Source organism: Erinaceus europaeus, chromosome 13 (genome assembly GCF_950295315.1).
Source record: "Erinaceus europaeus chromosome 13, mEriEur2.1, whole genome shotgun sequence".
Lineage (NCBI taxonomy): Eukaryota > Metazoa > Chordata > Mammalia > Eulipotyphla > Erinaceidae > Erinaceus > Erinaceus europaeus.
In genome coordinates, this window is record NC_080174.1 from 73,097,202 (window position 1) to 73,113,785 (window position 16,584).

The following is a 16,584-nucleotide window of genomic DNA, read 5'->3' on the forward strand; positions in this document are numbered from 1 at the left end:
GCTGTCTCCAGGGGAGTGCTGATTCCAGCTGTGAGTAGCTAAGAACCAGCTGTGTGGGTTTTGGAGAACATCTCTGTGAGTTCCCACCACTAACCACGGCAATGCCCAGAACTCACTCATTCCCAGCAGTCAGGGGACACACACAGTATGGTGGACTGAGCATTGGAAGGCAGCACAGGAACTTGTTAGGTGTTCCAGACTCCAAGGGTGAAGGGGAGGAAACTTGGCAGGTGGAGTGCTCTTCTGGCAGGTGTGAAGGCCTGGGTTCCACCCCTGGTACTGTGTGTGATGCAGCACTTCCATGGTCTCTCTGTCTCTCTCTTACACACACGCACACGCACATGCACACGCACATGCATACACACACACTAAGCAGATCTTAAGAAGAAGAGGGGGGAAAAAGGAGAAAGGAGAAGGATGAGGAGGGGGAGGAAAAGGGGAGGGAGGAGGAGGAGGGGAAGAAGAGGAGGAAGAAAATCTTGAACTGTGCTCAGAAAATGTTAGTTTTTATCCCTTTATGCCAAAAGCTCTAGAAGTGATCATGTTTCCCTTTTTGCCTTGGTGGGTAAGAACCTTATAGCTTCATTGAGTTTTCTGTCATAGTAAATACATTGCTAACTTTTATTCTCTTGTTACTTCCTCTTTTTTTAATAAATCTTTTTTATTTATTTTTTACTTCCAGGGTTATTGCTGGGGCTCAATGTCTGCACCACAAATCCACTGCTCCTGGAGGCTATCTTTTTTCCCCATTGTTGTTGTTGCTGTTCTTGTTGTTGTTGGATAGGACAGAGAGAAATGGAGAGAGGAGGGGAAGACAGAGAGGAGGAGAGAAAGATAGACACCTGCAGACCTGCTTCACTGCTTGTGAAGTGACTCCCCTGCAGGTGGGGGGTTTGTGTGTGTGGGGGGGGCTTGATACGGGATCCTTGCATCAATCTTTGCACTTCACACTATGTGCTCTTAACCTGGGACGCCACTGCCCAGCCCCCTCTTTTTTATTTTGTATTATCTTTATCTATTGGATAGAGACAATCAGAAATCAAGAGGGTAGGAGGAGATAGAAAGGGGAAGGGGAGAGAGAGAGAGAGGGAGAGAGAGAGAGAGACCTGCAGCACTGCTTCACCACTCACAAAGCTTTCCCTGTGCAGGTGGGGACTGAGATCTTAAACCTGGGTCCTTGTGCATGGTACTATATGAGCTCAATCAGGTGCACCACCACCCAACCCCCCCTTTCTTACTTATTCAGTCCTGCTTTTCTCTCTCTCCTTGAACACAATTTCTGAGGCAAGTTCTCTGAACAAGAATCGTGTGTGCTAAGTGGCAGGGAATAAATGCCCAGTAGAGAAACTGGCAGCTGTAAAGACAGTTCAGGTTCCATGAGTTGACAGTGCTTCATTTACAATAACAGCCCCCCCTCACACACACACCTCATTCCAGCCTGGCCAAGCTCTCTACTACCAGGTCTTTCCTTCATATTGGCATCTGCCAGCCAACCAGAATCTAGGCGTGGGAATCCTGCACTTACAGGGTGACTCACAGCTCTGACAAGTTGGAAAAATAAAAATGGGGGGTGGGTGGGACTAGTGCTATCAGACACTACCATCAGCCAAAGGCACTGTGGGTCACCTCCAGTCTCTCCTTCTTCCAGATGAAGAGACCCCACACACACCCTCCACCTGGAGATGACTCAGTGAGTGGTCCCACCCTGCTACTGAAATGGAGCCCTGTAGAGGACAGAACAATGACATATGTGGCCCAGATGTTGCATGACTCCCCAGCCTGGACCAGACCCTGAGGTGTTTTGGGGGACTCCGTCATAGAGTGAGAAGGCTCCCTGTGTGCCAACTCGGCTCTCTGCCTTGTGATGTCTTCACTGTCTCCAGGATGGTCCCTCCCATCCTCCCTCTTTCCCTGGGCAGGCAGCCTCCAGGTCCAGTGGAGTGCCACACCTATCATTCCCATCTCCCTGTCACTAGAGAGGAGCCTACACTCAGGAAGGACACTATCCCGGAATCAACAGCAGCAGGTTCTCGTTGCTGAAGGACTTCACATGCCACACTGCTCTGGGCTCCAGCTCCCCCAACTCCTTTTTGTCATCTCTGACTTCCAGTCATGTTCAAGAACTGGGGGTACTTTTGACCAACCAGGAGGTATTTAGCCTCCCAGGGCAGAAATCTGACTGTCACAGCTTGCTTCCTCATGCAGTTTCGTCACAGCCTGGGAAGACTGAGCACACAGCAGTGTGCAGGGAAGACTTAGGTTCCAAGGCTCAGCATGGGGAGTCAAGGGGCTCTGGGGAGGAAAGAAGAAGCTGAAATAGATGAGGCCAAGGCAGAGGCTGGAATGGGGAGTGCAAGTTCTCTGTCTTACTGCCTGTTGGCCGGCTGCCCTCCTTTCAAGCCTCAGCTTACTGCCCTGGAACATGGGTGAAATAACTTAAAACTTTCTAGGATGCTCTGGCAGGTAAGGTGCTAACATCTAGAAAACTAGCACTATCCAGGAGTCGGGAGGTAGCGCAGCAGGTTAAGCGCATGTGGCGTAAGGATCCCGGCTTGAGCCCCCAGCCCCCCACCTATAGGGGAGTCGCTTCACAGGTGGTGAAGCAGGTCTGCAGGTGTCTATCTTTCTCTCCTCCTCTCTGTCTTCCTCTCCTCTCTCCATTTCTCTATGTCCTATCTAACAACAACAATAATAACTACAACAACAATGAAACACAACAAGGGCAACAAAAGGAAAAAATTAATAAATAAAAATATTTTTTAAAAAAACTTGTACCATCCAATATTTCCTGATCAGAGGCCCTTGGTTCAGTGCTGTGATCTCACTTAATTTTCTGAATAACTTCAGTTGGGATGGTGATGACCACCATTTTTGCAGAGGTGGAGACAGAAGCTTCTAGAAAGTCCATGAGGCAGTTGTATGTGGATAGGCAGGTAAACAGAGGCCCAGGTCAGTGGGTCTGGATGACTGTTGCATCTACTGGGTTGGGGACAACAGTGGGTGAAGAACCCAGAATGCAGTTCATGAGGTGGGGTAGTAGCTAGAGCTTGGACTTAAAAGCATGAAGTCCTCCGGACAGGGGTAGAGAGCTCCAAGGTCCCAGGTTCAATCTCCTGTACCACTATAAGCCAGAGCTGATCAGTGATCCGGTTAACAAAAAAAAAAAAAAAAAGAAAGAAAGAAAGAAGAAAAGAAAAAGAACAAGACTGAAATCCTGAATTGGATCCCTGGCATCATACGTGCCAGAGTGATGCTCTGGTTCTCTGTCATGTTAATAAATTAATAGGGCAGAAGAATAGCGTAATGGCTATGCAAAAAGATTTGCATGACTGAGGCTCTGAAGTCCCTGAATTCATTTCTTGTACCACCATAAACGAGAGGAGCAGTGCTCTGGTAAAATAAATGAATAATCTTTTTAAAAAGAATGAATCAAGACGGAGCACTGAGCTGGGTGCCAGGGACTGTGATTTTGGCTGGACTCCGGCCTGCCATGCTACCTGCCATAGCTGGTGGGTAGCAGGCGGCTGCCCTAGGCTCTCAAAGCCCTGCCAATCATGATGCCCATGAACCACGTGAGAGTAAGTTTTGGAAGAGGTCTGAGTTTGAAAGCTGAGATGCTGATGTTTGCTGATGCCTGTTTCCATGGAAACAGGGATTCAAATTGGAGAAAGAGCCTGCTGAGCTCTGCTCTGGGTGCCCCAGATTGGGAAGGGGATAGGGTGGCTCGTGGCACCCCCTTGATGGGTGGCCTCTGGAGTGAGCTGAGTCCTTATCTTGGGCTCCAAGGGTCAAAAGTAACATCCAGAGAGTGCTCAGGAACCCCCCAACGCCCCCTCCCCAGAGTATCTGGTCAGTGGGGAGAGAAATTGAATAGAGAGTGGGGTGAGGGGTCAGGCGGTGGCACAACTGGTTAAGCACACACATTACAGTGCACAAGGGCCCAGGTTCAAGCCCCTGATCCCTAACACGGGGAAAGCTTCACAAGAGGCAGAGCAGGGCTGCAGATGTCTCTCTGCCTCTCTCTCTCTCTCTCTCTCTCTCTCTCTCTGTCTCCCCCTCCCCTCTCCATTTCTCTTTGTCTCTATCCAATAATAAAAATAAATAAGTGAATAAATGAGAGTAGGGTAAAGAACCCTGCAACAGATACCCTCTGAACAGATCTGCGGCCAGAATTGAGTTCTTCATGCATAAGACACGTGTCAGCCAGGCTCTGGGCAGCATGGAGAGAACCAGGAAACAGTCCTCGGGTTCCCTCAGGACACAGGGCCCAAGCTGGTCCTCAGTTCACAGGCATGTGTGCAGTCCATGTGGATGCAGTCTGGGAGGTAGCACAGTGGATTAAGCACTGGATACTCAAGCATGAGGCCCCACGTGTGATCTCTGGAATCACATGAGCCAGAATGATGCTTTGGTGTTCTCTCTCTCCTTCTGTTCCTCTCTCATAAGTAAATAAATAAAATCTTGAAATCACAAAAAGAAAAGGAATCCATGTGGAGCTGTGTTCGGATTGGGGGAGTGGTCTTCTGCATGCACAATTTCACTGCCCTGCCAATTTTCATTCTTTTTTTTTTTTTTTTTTACATTTTCTGGGAGTCAGGAAGGCAGCAGGTAAAGCGCATGAGGTGCAAAGCGCAAGGACCGACTTAAGCATCCAGGTTCGAGCCCCCGGCTCCCCACCTGCAGGGGAGTCGCTTCACAGGCGGTGAAGCAGGTCTGCAGGTGTCTGTCTTTCTCTCCCCCTCTCTGTCTTCCCCTCCTCTCTCCATTTCTCTCTGTCCTATCCAACAATGACAACAACAAAAACTACAACAACAACAAAAAACAAGGGCAACAAAAGGGAATAAATAAATATTTAAAATATGTATATATATATATTTTTTTCTTTGAGAGTCGAGCGGTAGTGCAGTGGGTTAAGTGCAGGTGGCTCGAAGCACAAGGACTGTCGTAAAGGATCCCGGTTCGAGCCCCCAGCACCCCACCTGCAGGGGAGTCGCTTCACAAGCGGTGAAGCAAGTCTGCAGGTGTCTTTCTCGGCCCCTCTCTGTCTTCCCCTCCTCTCTCCATTTCTCTCTGTCCTATCCAACAATGATGACAACAATAACTACAACAATTTAAAAAAAAAAGGGCGACAAAGGGAATGAATAAATAAATATTAAAAAATATATTTTCTTTATTTGGTGCAGAAAAATGGAGTGAGAAAGGCAAGATAGAGAGGAAAAGAGACAGAGAAACACCTGCAGCCCTGCTTTACAGTTTGCCAAGCTTTCTCCCAACAGGTGGGGACTGGGGACTTGAACCTGGGTCCTTGCTCACTGTAACATGTGACTCAACCAGGTACATCACTGCCCAGTCCCCAATTTTTCATTTTTTTAAAAAAAACATTTTATTTATTATTTTTTAGTGAAAGGTAGGGGAAATAACTAATGGCTATGTAAAAAGACTTTCATCCCTGATGGTCCAAAGTCCCAGGCTCAATCCCCAACACTATCACATGCCGGAGCTGAGCAGTGTTCTGGTAAAAAAAAAAAAAAAAAAAAAAAAGATTTACTTTTTTCCTTTTTTAACATTTTTTTTCTTTAAGTTTCTCTTCTTTCTTTTTTTTCTTTAAAGCTACTGGGAGTGTTTCAAGTACACCGAGGTCACTGTGTAGCTTCTAGTATTTCTTATTTATTTATTTATTTCCCCTTTTGTTACCCTTGTTTTTTATTGTTGTAGTTATTATTGTTGTTATTGATGTCATCATTGTTGGATAGGACAAAGAGAAATCGAGAGAGGAGGGGAAGACAGAGAGGGGAAGAAAAAGATAGATACCTGCAGACCTGCTTCACCGCTTATGAAGCAACCTCCCTGCAGGTGGGGAGCCCGGGCTGGAACTGGGATTCTTAAGCCAGTCCTTACGCTTGGTGCCATGTGCGCTTAACCTGCTGCACTACTGCCCAACTCCCCTTTAAGTTTCTTTTTTATTTTATTATTTTTAAAAAATATTTATTCCCAGATGGAAAATTCCTAAAGATAATGGAGTCTATATATAGCAAACCTACAGCCAACATCATACTCAATGGTGATAAACTGGAAGCATTTCCACTCAGATCAGGTACTAGACAGGGCTGCCCACTATCACCATTACTATTCAACATAGTGTTGGAAGTTCTTTCCATAGCAATCAGGCAGGAGCAAGGAATGAAGGGATGTAGATTGGAAGAGAAGAAGTCAAACTCTCCCTATTTGCAGATGACATGATAGTATACATAGAAAAACCTAAAGAATTCAGCAAGAAGCTTTTGGAAATCATCAGGCAATACAGTAAGGTGTCAGGCTATAAAATTAACATTCAAAAGTCAGTGGCATTCCTCTATGCAAACACTAAGTTAGAAGAAATTGAAATCCAGAAATCAATTCCTTTTACTATAGCAACAAAAACAATAAATATCTAGGAGTAAATCTAACCAAGGAAGTGAAAGACTTGTATACTGAAAATTATGAGTCACTACTCAAAGAAATTGAAAAAGACACAAAGAAGTGGAAAGATATTCCATGTTCATGGGTTGGAAGAATTAACATCATCAAAATGAATATATTACCCAGAGCCATCTACAAATTTAATGCTATCCCCATCAAGATCCCAACCACATTTTTTAGGCGAATAGAACAAATGCTACAAATGTTTATCTGGAACCAGAAAAGACCTAGAATTGCCAAAACAATCTTGAGAAAAAAGAACAGAACCGGAGGCATCACACTCCCAGATCTCAAACTATATCATAGGGCCGCTGTCATCAAAACTGCTTGGTACTGGAACATGAATAGACACACTGACCAGTGGAATAGAATTGAGAGCCCAGAAATGAGGCCCCACACGTATGGACATCTAATCTTTGACAAAGGGGCCCAGACTATTCAATGGGGAAGGCAGAGTCTCTTCAACAAATGGTGTTGGAAACAATGGGCTGAAACATGCAGAAGAATGAAACTGAATCACTGTATTTCACCAAATACAAAAGTAAATTCCAAGTGGATCAAGGACTTGGATGTTAGACCACAAACTATCAAATACTTAGAGGAAAATATTGGCAGAACTCTTTTCCACATAAATTTTAAAGACATTTTCAATGAAACGAATCCAATTACAAAGAAGACTAAGGCAAGTATAAACCTATGGGACTACATCAAATTAAAAAGTTTCTTCACAGCAAAAGAAACCACTACCCAAACCAAGAGACCTCTCACAGAATGGGAGAAGATCTTTACATGCCATACATCAGATAAGAGTTTAATAACCAACATATATAAAGAGCTTGCCAGACTCAACAACAAGACAACAAATAGCCAAATCCAAAAATGGGGGGAGGACATGGACAGAATATTCACCACACAAGAGATCCAAAAGGCCGAGAAACACATTAAAAAATGCTCCAAGTCTCTGATTGTCAGAGAAATGCAAATAAAGACAACAATGAGATATCACTTCACTCCTGTGAGAATGTCATACATCAGAAAAGGTAACAGCAGCAAATGCTGGAGAGGGTGTGGGGTCAAAGGAACCCTCCTACACTGCTGGTGGGAATGCAAATTGGTCCAACCTCTGTGGAGAACAGTCTGGAGAACTCTCAGAAGGCTAGAAATGGACCTACCCTATGATCCTGCAATTCCTCTCCTGGGGATATATCCTAAGGAACCCAACACATCCATCCAAAAAGATCTGTGTACACATATGTTCTTGGCAGCACAATTTGTAATAGCCAAAACCTGGAAACAACCCAGGTGTCCAACAACAGATGAGTGGCTGAGCAAGTTGTGGTCTATATACATAATGGAATACTACTCAGCTGTAAAAAATGGTGACTTCACTGTTTTCAGCCGATCTTGGATGGACCTTGAAAAAATCATGTTGAGTTAAATAAGTCAGAAACAGAAGGATGAATATGGGATGATCTCACTCTCAGGCAGAAGTTGAAAAACAAGATCAGAAAAGAAAACACAAGTAGAACCTGAAATGGAATTGGCGTATTGCACCCAAGTAAAAGACTCTGGGGTGGGTGGGTGGGGAGAATACAGGTCCATGAAGGATGATAAATGACATAGTGGGGGTTGTATTGTTAAATGGGAAACTGGGGAATGTTATGCATGTACAAACTATTGTATTTACTGTTGAATGTAAAACATTAATTCCCCAATAAAGAAATAAATTATTAAAAAAAAAAAAGGGCAGGTGATGGTTTACTCTCACAATGGTCTGTGAATGCCAGTGAAGGCGATGCCTAAAATGCCAATGGCTCAGCTGATGCCAGGAGGAAAAAAAAAAGAGGAAGACACCTGCAGATCTGCTTTATTTGTAAAACATCCTCCCCCCACAGACCGGATGCCAGGGGCCCAAACCAGGATCCTTTTGCTAGTCCTTATCCTTAGTACTATGTGCACGTAACTGGGGGCACTACCGCTCAGCCCCCATCAATCTTGAGGCCTCAGATCTGCAAACCCAGCATTCTAGCCACAACCATCTCCCTTGCCACTGTTTTCTGGGTTTTTTAAATCTTGTGACTTTTTAATCTTTATAAACAAGAAAGGAAGAAAAAAAACAGCATCAGGTTGGCATATATGATGTCAAGGATCAAACCTGGAACCTCAGTGTCACAAGTTCAGCACTGAACCCACTAAACCAAATCCTGAGGTGAACTGATGTTTTTGTGACCAGAAATGTTATAGGAACACTTGTTTGCATCAATTAGTCTACAGTAAAAATCAGTTTTGTTATATGCCATGTCAGCAAGGTGGAGACAGGCTGCATATGCATATTGGAATGGTAAGGGGTTGTGGTCACTTCTACCACTAAGTGTAGGAATCTACTGATAAAATAAAGAAGTTAAACTACAAAAAAATATATATATTTATTCCCTTTTGTTGCCCTGGTTGTTTTATTGTTGTAATTATTACTGTTGTTGTTATTGATGTCGTTGTTGTTGGATGGGACAGAGAGAAATGGAGAGAGGAGGGGAAGACAGAGAAGGGGAGAGAAAGATAGACACCTGCAGACCTGCTTCACTACCTGTGAAGAGACTCCTCTGCAGATGGGGAGCCGGGGTCTCGAACTGGGATCCTTATGCCGGTCCTTGTGCTTTGTGCCACCTGGGCTTAACCTGCTACACTCATGCCCGACTCCCTATTTTATTATTTTTTACTTAAAAATTTTAAATTGTATTTATTTATTATTGGATAGAGACAGAGAGAAATTGAGAGAGTAGGAGAGAGAGAGAGAGAGAGAGAGAGAGAGAGAGACCTGAAACAAACTTTACCTCTGCAGGTGGGGACCAGGGGCTTGAACCTGGGTCTTTGCACACTGTAATGTGTCTGTTTAACCAGGTGCACCACCACCTGGCCCAGAATTTACTATTTTTCAATGAAAGAGATAGATAGGTAGATAGATAGATAGACAGATAGAGCAGAGCATTGCTCTGATCTGACTTATGGTGGCGCTGGGGATTAAACTTGGGAACCCAGAGCCTCAAGCATGAAAGTCTTTCCCCTCATCAAATTTCTGTTATTTCTATCATCTCTGTTACCTCTCTTATCTTTTTTTTTTAACAAATTCTTTTTAAAAAATTTTTATTATTATATTTTTTAAAGTTTATTTTATTTTATTTATTAATAAGAAAGATCAGAGGAGAGAGAAAGAACCAGACATCACTCTAGTACATGTGCTGCCAGGGATTGAGCTCAGGACCTCATGTTTGAGAGTCGAATGCTTTATCTACTGTGCCACTTCCCGGACCACTTATTATCTTTATTTATTTAATTAGAAAGGTAGGAGGAGAAAGAACCAGACATCATTCTGGTATATGTTCTGCCAGGGATCAAACTCAGGACCTCATACTTGAGAGTCTTATGCTTTATCCACTACGCCACCACCCAGACCACTATTGATCTCATCTTCAATTTTTTTTTTTAGATAGAGATATCTGATCATCATGTAACTTTGGTATTAAACTTATTAACTTATTAAGGTGGGGGAACTGGGGCTTGAACTGAGATCTCCAGTCCTTAAGCTTTGCACTATGCGCTCTCAACCCAATGCACCACAGCAGTACTGTGATTTGTTCACATCTGTATCTTAGGAAAATCACTCTATTAAATGAGAACAACTGGTAGGAGAGAGAAGGAGAAAAAGAAGGTACATTAAAGATGATCTATGGAAGAGAAGAGTGGCAGTGGCTGTGAGGATAACAGGAGGAAGCCCGGATGGATTAAGGAGGCAGGAGAATTGTTAACCTGGGTGATCAAGCTTTGTTTGAGTCTGGGCTCCCATGAATTTAGAGCCTGAGCAAGCCTTGAGTGCGGAGGGGTATCTGGGAAGTGACCATAAAATAGGAGGAAAGAACCTGGAAAAGAGCCAATCTGTGTGTTACCACATTGAATGCCCCAGTGCACCGGAACCTTCTCAGAGGGGTAAAGCATGACTCTCAAAACAGTCTACAATGAGGCAAGAGGGCAGGCCCATGACCACTGGGTGAGGGCATTCACCCACCCCTGCATCTCTGGACAACCAGCAGGTCCCCACAGGCCCCTCAGGCAACTGTCTCAGGGAAGCTTGAGCCGGAAGTGATAGTCTGCAGCAGCATGTCTCGCCTTAAAATGAAGCACTGACAGTGCAGGTAAGTCCACAACGGCGGTGGAGGGGGACCCAGCAGGAAGTGAGGCCTAGAAAAGCGATGCCTAAGAGGGGCTCCATAAGGCTCTCTGAGACTCCTTCTGCCCTGGCTCCTAGGATTCCCCTGTTCTCTTTGAGGCCTGAGGATCCAACTCTCTTCCTAGTTCTGCAAGCCACACCACAGACTCCTGGTGGGTTCCTGCTGGGCTCACATCCGCCACCGTCAGTTCCTGTTGCTTAAGACTAAGCAACACTGGTGAATGTGATATGGAACATCCCAAACAAACTCCAAGTCTGTTATGAAGCAAGTAAAAGAAACATTTTCCACGGAGTCAGGCGGTAGCACAGCAGGTTTAGCGCACGTAGCACAAAGCTCAACAACTGGTGTAAGGATCCTGGTTCTAGCCCCCAGCTCCCCACCTGCAGGGGAGTCGCTTCACAAGTGGTGAAGCAGGTCTTCAGGTGTCTCTCTTTCTCTCTCCCTCTCTGTCTTCCCCTCTTTTCTCAATTTCTCTCTGTCCTACCAGCAATGAGAACATTGATAACTACAACAATAAAAACAACAAGGGCAACAAAAGGGGATAAGTAAATAAATAAATGTTAAAAAAAAAAAAAAAAGGAAAAGAAACATTTTCACTGGGGTTTGGTGTCTGTAATACCGAATCCACTGCTCCTGGAGGCCATCTATTTTCCATTGTTGTTGTTACTAGATAGGACAGAGAGAAATGGAGAGAGGAAGGGAAGACAGAGAGGGGAGAAAGAAAGATAGACACCTGCATACCTGTTTCACTGCTTGTGAAGTGACCACCTGCAGGTAAGGAGCTGGGAGCTCGAACCGGAATCCTTGTGCAGGTCCTTGTGCTTTGCACTTTGTGTGCCTTAGCCCAGTCCCAGTGCACTACTACCCAGCCCCCTCTTTCTCCTTTAAAAAAAAAAAAATATATATATTTATTTATTTATTCGCTTTTGTTGCCCTTGTTGCTTTATTGTTGTAGTTATTATTGATATCATTGTTGTTGGATAGGACAGAGAGAAATGGAGAGAGGAGGGGAAGACAGAGAGGGGGAGAGAGGGATAGACACCTGCAGACCTGCTTCACCACTTGTGAAGTGACTCCCCTGCAGGTGAGGAGCTGGGGGCTGGAACCTGGACCCTTACACGGGTCCTTGCGCTTTGCGCCACCTGCTCTTAACCCTCTGCGCTACCACCCGACTCCCTCTCCTTTTTTTTCTTTCACCTTTTTTTTTAATCTCCTCTTGCTCTCTCAATTTCTCTCTATTCTGTCAAATATAAGAAAGGGGAAAGAAAAAGGAGGAGGAGAGGAAGAAAAAGAAAAGAAAACCTGGCCACCAGGAACTGTAAATTTGTCATGCAGGTACTGAGCCACAGTGATGATTAATCCTGATGGGGGAAAATCCTGGTGGTAGTAGAGCTGCTACCAGTGTTTCTCCTTCTCTCTCAGCCTTGTTCTCCTTCTTTATCTCCTGACTCTCACTATCTAACAAAAACAAAACAAAAAGCAACTAGGAGCCATGCAGGCACTGAGTCCCAGGGATAACCCTGGTGGCATAAAATGAAAGGGTGTGACATCACCTGGGGTACTAGTCAGAGAATCCTTGTATTTTCTCATAGACACCATGGGACCTAACAGATCCCTCCCTCTACCACCACTGGCCACATTCATCAGGAATGTCATCTGGAGTCAGGCGGTAGCACAGGAGGTTAAGCACACTTGGCGCAAAGCTGGAGGACCGACATAAGGATCTCGGTTCGAGCTCCTGGCTCTCCACCTGCAGGGGCGTCACCTCACAGGTGGTGAAGCAGGTCTGAGGTGTCTATCTTACTCTCCCCCTCTCTGTCTTCATCTTCTCTCTCTATTTCTCTCTGTTCTATCCAACTATGACAACATCAATAACAACAACAATAGTAACTACAGCAATAAAACAACAAGGGCAACAAAAGGGAACAAGTAAATAAATAAAATTATAAAAAAAAAAAGAAAAAAAGGAATGTCATCATAAGCCCTTTTGAGGGCCTCTTCAGGACCTTGTCCTCACTATAAAGTAGCAATGGTAGGGATTGCCCCACACTCTGAAGGGAGGCTGGGTCAGCCTATTTTGCTACTAGAGAAAGACTGGTCCTGAAATGAGTTTAGCTTAGAATGATCCCAGCTGTGACCATGACTGTAAGCTCAGACTGACAGGGACCCAGAAATCATACAGGCTCCTGTGCTAAATATGAATATACATGAGCCCCAGGTCAGATCAATGTGATAAGCAGTTAATTGTATTCATATAGCTTTTCAAGTTTGGGAGCCATTTTCAGGACTAACCTGGCTTTCAAGTTCTATTCTGCACTCTGACACCATTCTTTCAGACAATATTGCTAGCCCACCTTCATGTTAGCTAGCAAACCCAAGCAAAGATTTCTTAAGTCATAGCCTCTTAGAAATATACCCAAAATAAATAGCCGAGCCTCTTTCCACCCTAGGGTCCCTACTCTAATTGACTCTATTCCTCCTTGGTCTCTGTATATTAAACATTTTGTCTTGCTTTATATCTTACTGTCTTTTACCCAACAAATTGTAGATAACACTACAATCCCATCTGGACCTCCCTGGGCCATTGACCTCACCTCTCTAGAGCCCTACCCCACTAGAGAAAGATAGAAACAGGCTGGGTGTATGGATCGATCAGCCAACATCCATATCTAGTAGAAAAGCAATTGTAGAAGTCAGAATTCCTTCTTTCTACTCCCTCAAGAGAATTTCAGCCCATACCTCCAGAGGAAGAAATGTTAGGGGAAAATGACCAGAGGACTCTGAACCCTGGTTCCACTGGGAGCTTGAACTTTTGTGACCAGGAATCTTTGTTTTGGCACCATCACTGACAGGGGAGAGATTCTGGAGAACACCTGAGGAAGTCAGGTGCTGTTTTGCTTATCTGAGAGGGAAGAATAAAAAAGGAAGGACAGCTATGGGATGATTTCACTCCTAAGTGGGACAGAAAGAATTGTCTTATAGCTTTGTATATCACCGTTAAATCACTAATATATATGTATATATATCGTATACATATATAAGAGAGAGGGTGTGCTCAGACCAAGGTCTTGACCAGGGACAGGGGACCTGAGTACTCCACATGGGGCAGCTTTCAGCAGTAGATGATGCCCCTGGTCACTGGCCAGGCATGAAGAAAATCAGGGTGAGAAGACATCTTGAAAGTGATTGGGATAGACATCAAATTGATGGGATAGACACGCCAAGTAGTGTGCTCATTATTGCTGCTCTACAAGCATTAACTAAGCTTAGATAATGGGGACCTAAGCTCTTCCAGGAGCAGGCAGCTGAACAAAGCTGACAGACACCACGATAAAATCTAACAGGAGAGCGAAGAGCTAACTAAGGAGGGATAGGTAACATATATCACAGGAGAGTGGAAAGGCTGCCCAGTGGAGGAAATGTTTGGGTGGGTGTTGAAGGATGAGGAGGATGGGAAGCCCGGGAAGTAGACAGGAATCAGTGAAGTCAGTATGTGAGGCAATGTGGTGTTTGGGGAACGTGGACAGTCAAGCGGAAGGGCTGTAGAGCTGTGGAGTTTGCAATGGTTCCTACAGGAAAACTGCTTGAGTCATCTGAGTCTATGGCCATGCTACCCTCCACATGCTGGCTTTCAGGAGCTAAGCAGGGTAGGCCTAGTTAGTAGTTGAATGGGAGAATTTAATTTGAAAAGGACACATGGGTGGTCCAGGAGATCGCACAGTGAATAAGGCATTGGACTCTCAAGCATGAGGTCTCGAGTTCAATTCCCAGCAACACATGTACCAGAGTGATATCTGGTTCTGGTTCTTTCTCTCCTCTCTCCCCTCCTATCTTTCTCACTAACAAATAAATAAATAAAATCTTTAAAAAAAAATCAAAAGATTTTTGGCTGGGGAAGATAGATAGCACAGTGGTTGTGCAAAAGACTTTTAGTGCCTGAGGGACCGAAGTGCCAGATTTATTCTCCAGCATAAACCAGAGCTGAACAGTGCCTTCAGGATTATTGCTGAGGCTCAGTGCCAGCACTACGAATCCACTGCTCCTGGTGGTCATTTTTTCCATCTTATTGGGTAGGACAGAGAGAAATTGAGAGGGGAGGGGGAAATTGAGAGGGAGAGAGAAAAACAGAAACCTTCAAACTTGCTTCACTGCTTGTGAAGCATCCACCCTGCAGGTGGGGAGCCAGAGACTTGGACCTGAATCCTTGCACATGTCCTTGTACTTAGTATTGTGTTCTTAGCTGGGTGCACCACCTCCCAACCCCTTGATTTACACATTTCAAAACATGTAGGATGAGCGTCTGTTGGTGGCACACGTGGTTGAGTGCACATGCTACTGTGATCAAGAAACCCAGTTCAAGTCTTGGCCCCCATGTACAGGGGTAAAAGTTCATAGGCAAAAACAAAAAACAAAAAAAAAACCTCATAAGCAATGAAGCAGCTCTACATGTCTCTCTCTTTCCCTTCTCTCTTAATTTTTCTCTGTCTTTATACAAAAATAAAGAAGAAAAGAAAGAAATACATATTTTTAAAAAAGAATTGGTTAAAACGTGTAGGATGTGGGAGTCGGTAGCACAGCAGGTTAAGCGTAGGTGACACAAAGTGCAAGGACCCGGTTCCAGCCCCCGGCTCCCCACCTGCAGGGGAGTCGCTTCACAAGCGGTAAAGCAGGTCCTCAGGTGTCTATCTTTCTCTGCCCCTTTCTGTATCCCCTCCTCACTCCATTTCTCTCTGTCTTATCCAACAACAATGACATCAATAACAACAATAATAACTACAGCAAAAAAATAAAAAATAACTACAACAACAATAAAACAAGGGAATAAATAAATAAATATTTTTTTAAAACATGTAGAATGCAAAAAAAATTAAATAATAAAATCATACTGAGAAGAAAAACAAGTGTGGGATAAAGCATAGTGGGTTATACAAAAGTATTTCATGCCTAGAGCATCAGAGGTCCCAGGTTCAGTCTCCCACACTGCTCACTGCTACAAGCCATAGCTAAGCAGTGCTCTGATGAAAGGATGAAGAGTAAGAATAAGAAGGAAGAGGAGAAGAAGAAAGAGGAAGGTAAGGAAGGGATAAAGAAAACTAAAAACCCATTTCTTTCCACCTAAACCCTCTTAGGTAACTGCAACCGCTTGTTTTTAGTACTTTCTTTTGTGTTTCCCCAAATAATTTATATATAACTTTATTTTTTTATTGCCACCATGATTATTACTAGGGCTTGTGCCTGCACAACAAATCCACTGCTCCCAGTTGCAATTTTTTCCTTTTTTTTTTTTTTAGTAGAGACAGAAATTGAAAGAGGAGGGAAAGATAGAGAGGGAGAGAAAAAGATCAACACCTGCAGGTCTGCTTTCTTCACTGCTTGTGAAGTGACCCACCTGCAGGTGGGGAGCCTGGGGAGCCTGGGGCTGGGACTGGGATCCTTGCACAGGTCCTTGTGCTTCACACTATGTGCGCTTAACCCAGAGCACCACCACTCAGCTTCATATCTCTCTCTCTTTCTCTCTCATTCTTTGTTGTCAACAATTCCTTTTTAAAGCATATTCATGTGCCATTTTTATGTCTTACAAATGAATTCATGTTATATATCCTATGCTATAATATGATTTTTCCTCTTATATTAAATATAGGTACATCTCATTCTTTTTAATAATCTCACAGCATTCTGTTGCATGGGGACAAATCGCCTTCTAAAATGTTTATGCCCACATATACAGTTCTTAGGCACAGATGTTCTAGTTCACTTTCATCCTTATCAACATCTAGCCATCTTTTTCATCTTGACAATTTGATATATCATTGATAAACCTAACAACCTGGTATTTTATTGCTTTGCTTTGAAATGATTCATTATAAGTAGGATGGCTTTTTGTTTTCCTGTCAGATCTATG

The 16,584-nt window shown here is 44.0% G+C and overlaps 1 non-coding gene across 1 annotated transcript; it reads left to right on the forward strand.

The window, feature by feature from the left end:
* The first annotated feature begins 8,204 nt into the window (after window positions 1–8,204).
* On the forward strand, window positions 8,205–8,291 carry LOC132532558 (small nucleolar RNA SNORD35). Its single transcript, XR_009544498.1, has one exon. It is a non-coding gene; the product is annotated as a small nucleolar RNA SNORD35 (small nucleolar RNA).
* Window positions 8,292–16,584: the final 8,293 nt, after the last annotated feature.